Below are 5,161 nucleotides of genomic sequence, written 5' to 3'. Positions count from 1 at the left end.
GAGAGAGAGAGAGAGAGAGAGAGAGAGAGAGAGAGAGAGAGAGAGCTCTCTGTCAGCACATGCCTTAATGGTGTGATCTGCCAAGAAAACATCAATCTTAGAAATAGCAGACAGATGCAGTTATAAGCATTCAGTTTAGGAAAGAGAATCCAATATGCAGTATGGAATTAGATGCAAGGCAAGCAGCAAGTGAAGAAGCTAATTCCGAAAGAGTTCTGCTAACTGAAGCATCATGGTTAAAATCTTCTGCAGTATATTTATGAAAGGACCATTTGGAGGATATAGAGTGAACTGTTGTGGTTATGTATGGGATGTGAAGAGACTTGCTTAAGAGGATGGCTTCAGTCACCAACTGATCTGTTTCAGATAGGTCAATGGCAAGGTAGGGGTTGGATTTGGTAGGGGCTGGGTTTGGAGGTGAGAGATAGACCAAAAGTATTTGGAGTACACTTGTCAGTCAGGGATATATGTAAGGGGATGGAACTAATTAATGTATAAAGGGAGATATTGAAATATTTGGTCTCTGCACTAGCAGTAAGAACATAGGATGAATGTGAAAGCCAAGAAGAGTTGTCAGGACTGAAGTCACAAGGATAATGACTTCAGAGAGGAGTGAAATGAAATATATGTCCTCAATGCAGGAAGCGATGTAGTCAGATTTGGTAACTGAAGTCCAGAGGATGACAGATGAAGGGGATGAGTTTAGAGGGGTGGGTGAGTGAGACATTGAAGAAGAGTAAGTGAAAGTCTTTGTTTTTGCTATCTAGATGAAAGAGTTTAAGGCAGAGACAGTGGTATTTATAGATACATATAGACATCACTTTTTCAGGATGAAGTTTGATTATAGATGAAACCTGGACAACAGAAATAGATTACAGGTAAGAGATTTAGATTTGAAATGGATTGTAGATAAGAAACTATAGCTGAGAAATTTGTGTACTGGAGAAGAATAACATATGTGGCCTGTGTGTTAATAAGAAACAAAATTGGATCAGAGTCCACAAATATTAAAGGAAAAAAAAGGGACAATTGTCCAGTGGGTTTAATGTTATTTTTTGACATCTAGAGACATTAAAAAGTGAGTCAGGGTGCAGTGAGGATTGCAGTAATGATAATTCCCAACCAGAAACCTTGTTTGAATGCTTACAACAGATCAAAAACATGCATGGGCCAGGATGATATGGATCAGTGGAGTCCAGAAATAGACTCCACTGATCCATACTGGGAAATAAAAATAATTTGATGAGGCTAGTATTATTAGACTTAAGCTTTGTAATAAGAGGTAATACTTCATTAAAGAGAGAACTATCCTTTGGTCCACAAACTAGAGAACTTGTTTTTATATACTTCTGGAAGAGTCAAGTAGCCAAGGTCAGAAGGTTTAATTGTGAGTTTCATTATGTTCTCAGTGCTTGCATATTCATGTCTAATGTTGATAGTAACCATCACGTATCAAGCTGATTTATGGTTGCAGTGAAAGGAATGGTATGGTGGTCAAGACTGAATGATTTGTGGGACTGTACTACCTACCTAAAGAACTCTTCCTTTACTGTTTTTCGACAGCATTATTTGAAGACAAAGAGAAGAATTGAGAAAGAACTCGTGATTTAAATCATATTTTATTAAAGGAAATGAGTTGTGCTGGATTAAATTTTTTTGTGTTATTGCCAAGATGTGTTGCTCTCACTTACCTGCACTGAAACACTTAAGCCTAATGTCTTGCTTTGAATATGGTCTTGCTGTTTCCTCAAACGTCAGCACCTTCTTGCACAAGCAAATGCAAATTAGTATATTATTTGTATGATCAAGTGAAGTGTGGTGAATGAGTGCTTCAGTTATTGTGCTTGCATGCATTTGAAATGTGTTACATTTACTATAAATAAATCACAAAGTAAATTAGATTTTAACTTGTATTTGGACCTTTAAATCAATGTGACATTGATCAAGAAACTGAGTGGTAGTGAAATATTACCACTGTTTTTTTTCCAAAGAAACATATATTGAAAATGCTAGTGAGGAAGAATATCTTTCTTCTGATGTATAAAATATTTCACACCCAATTGAACTATTAAGATGTTTTTTGCTTAGAAATAATACATTTCTAAATCTCTCAGAGAGATTTATGCAGTAGTGATACGATGAAGTAGTTGTATGTTGTCAACTTAATGTGACAGTCCCCTGAAGGGAATAATACTACTGTTGGTTAGACCTAGGAATCTGCACCCCTTCCTGTCGGCCTTGACACATTTCCCATGTCCTTATGTTTACAAGGGGAAGACAAGCTGGGTGGAGGTGCTTGTCTCCCCCTTGTAAACATAAGGACACAGGAAATGTGTCAAGGCCGACAGGAAGTGGTGCAGATTCCTAGGTCTAACCAACAGTAGTATTATTCCCTTCAGGGGACTGTCACATTAAGTTGACAGCATACAACTACTTCATGTTTTTTGTTTGTAGCGTTTTTATTAGACATTGTCGTATACAATGCAGGTCACTGAAATAAAAATGTTTTAAACATACAATTGTGACTTTCATCTTTATAGTATTTTTTGTTTTTATAAATTTTTTTTTACTTGTTTTAGTCATTAGACAGCAGCCATGCTGGGAAACCACCTTGAAGAATTTTAGTTAAACAAATCGACCCAGTACTTTTTTAAAGCCTAGTACTTGTTCTATTGGTCTCTTTTGCTGAATCACTAAGTTAAGGGACATAAACACACCAACACCAGTTGTCAAGCGGTGGTGGAGGATTAACAGAGACACACGCAAATACACACACATTAACTCCACCCACATGTATATATGAAAGAAATGAAGCCAGTATGCTCTGCTGGATGGGTAATGTCAGTGTGCATATACAACAAAGTGTAAGGGATTTGAGAGAATAAACTGGGTATACAAGGCATCCGATGTTGCGTGCAAAAGAGAAGACTGTGCTGGTATAGTCATTTAATGCGTATAAATGAAGACAATTGCATCAAGAAGAGCTGATCTCTAACTGTAGAGGGAACATGTAGACAGAGGGGATGACAAGGGATCAAGACTCCTGGTGGTTTGTTGTGCTTGAGAAAACATGCCAAGCTAAGTAAAACCATGGTCATCCTTGCTTACAGGCTTGTCCTCTGCATCCCTCTTCAGCTGAGCATTCCTAATGCTGTGGGCTTGTAGGTGCTGGTGCCACATAAAAACCACCCATACCAGTGCCACGTAAATGCACCTATGCTGGTGCTGCGTAAAAACACCCAGTACACTCTGTAAAGTAGCTGGTGTTAAGAAGGGCATCCAGCCATAGAAACCATGCCAAAACAGACATGGGGCCTGGGCAGCTCCTGTCAGGCCACACAATCCATGCCAACATAGAAAACAGACGTTAAATGATGATAGTGATGAGGCTTCTTTCAGTTTTTGTCTATCAAATCCACTTACAAGGCTTTAATCAGCCTCAGGCTATAGTAGAAGACACTTGCCCAAAGTGAGATACAGTGGGACTGAACCAGGAACTAAGCAAACTTCTGGGTTTGAAGAACAGTTTTTAGAGGATGCAGCACAGGGGTCTCCACAAGCAGTGGGCCTTCACCAGCAGTAGGGCCTCTGGTGATTAATATTGAAAATCGGAAACATTACTAGGGAGCCTCATGGTATTTGTAGTGCAGTGGCCTATAAAATCTTAATCAATCTCTGGAAGTGAGAATGATATGTACAGCAAGGAAAAAGGGAGTGTTTGAATGTCTATGGAAGTATGACCTAAGTAGCTGTCCAACTTTAAAAATATTTTAATGGATCTAGTTATATATGCACGTATGATTTGTACACACATACACACATTTAAGCGTGCGTGTGAACACGAGAGAAAGAGGGAGGGAGGGAGAGAGATTGATAGTTACATAATCATTTTAATATTTCTTACAAAATCCAGACGAGTGTTCAACCGAACACGTTGAATGATTAATTAATTAAATTGACGAACGTTTAAGCTCGCGTTACCGATAATTCGCTCGTCACTTCAATTTTCTATATTTGATTATATATATGACTTTTAATTTTAAAAAAAAATATTGTTTTGTTGACAAATGAAGCTAAAAATTTGATAGATTAAAAAAAAAATATTTTAATAATGCACAAAGGTGAGAACAGCGCTGGCTCATCTTCAATGACACAACGAGGTCAAGATGAACGATGATGGAACGACTGGAGTCTGAACAAAATAAAAATAAAAATAATAACAAGGGAGACAACCGTTATTAAATAACTCCTAACTCTCCATGACCGAACGAGAGAAAGAGAAAGGGAGAAAGTAAATGAGAAAGTATAACAGCAGATAACGATACACAACACGTTATTTGAAGAAGACATTTATAATGGTGATGTACTGTGTTACTATTGTTAATAGTGTATAGCTTCGTTGTTTTTTATGTGAAGAGAAGTAGAAAGGAAAAACATCCTTGATATGACCCGTTTGTTGATTAAGGTTATGTATTATGGACCGATTTGCACAACATTGGACCACTAACTTTACGCTGTCAAATCCACATGGTAAGGTTTTGATTATAAAAATTTACTATTTCAGATCGTTTTTATGAAATTGTGTTATGATTTTTGGTAGTTGTATTCATGTGAAAGAGAATCGATGACTTTTCCTATGGATGCTTGCGTAGGTGGTGTTTTAAGTTTTTTTTTGTTTCGTCCTGTATGTGTTGCTTTTGAAGCTACTGTTTCTTATTGTGCTTCTGAAGATTTTCTATGAAAATCATAAATTGAGTGAGACACTCACATACAGAAGTACATAAATGTATAATGGATGTTTATATCCCAGAAACCCATGATATAAATGATATAAATGAAATAAAATACAGTAAATACGAGTGCTGTCAGCGACCCATACGCACATACAGACACGTATTTGTTGCTCGCAGAAAATGAAAATCGAACTCGATTGAGACGGAAATGTAGAAATGGATTATTCGTTGTCATTAGGAAAAGCTGATTTAACTTCTTTTGAAAACGCACGATATTTTACTATTTTTATTATGGAAGACATCTTTCTGTTTCTTTGGCTTCCGATCTGTTAAATTTGATGTAGATTCTTATTACCTATCTCCCCTGTTTGCTCATTGATATGTCAGTGTCCTCTTTCGAACAAGTTTTCATTTGATTGATTGATTAC

The 5,161-nt window shown here is 37.0% G+C and overlaps 1 protein-coding gene across 2 annotated transcripts in view; it reads left to right on the top strand.

Annotated features, from left to right (window-relative positions):
• Window positions 1-3,932: 3,932 nt before the first annotated feature.
• The window catches only part of LOC106879762 (malignant fibrous histiocytoma-amplified sequence 1 homolog), a 48,346-nt gene continuing 47,117 nt past the window's right edge, over window positions 3,933-5,161 (top strand). The window contains exon 1 of one of the 2 annotated variants that reach the window (XM_052971262.1): window positions 3,933-4,530. The gene's annotated coding sequence lies outside the window, so the exon portion shown is untranslated. The remainder of the gene's footprint in view (window positions 4,531-5,161) is intronic. The other variant, XM_014929446.2, reaches the window with a different exon arrangement.

Source organism: Octopus bimaculoides, chromosome 10 (genome assembly GCF_001194135.2).
Source record: "Octopus bimaculoides isolate UCB-OBI-ISO-001 chromosome 10, ASM119413v2, whole genome shotgun sequence".
In the NCBI taxonomy this organism is placed as follows: Eukaryota; Metazoa; Mollusca; class Cephalopoda; order Octopoda; family Octopodidae; genus Octopus; species Octopus bimaculoides.
The sequence above is the reverse complement of the archived record's forward strand: the minus strand, read 5'-3'. Positions and strand labels throughout refer to the sequence as shown.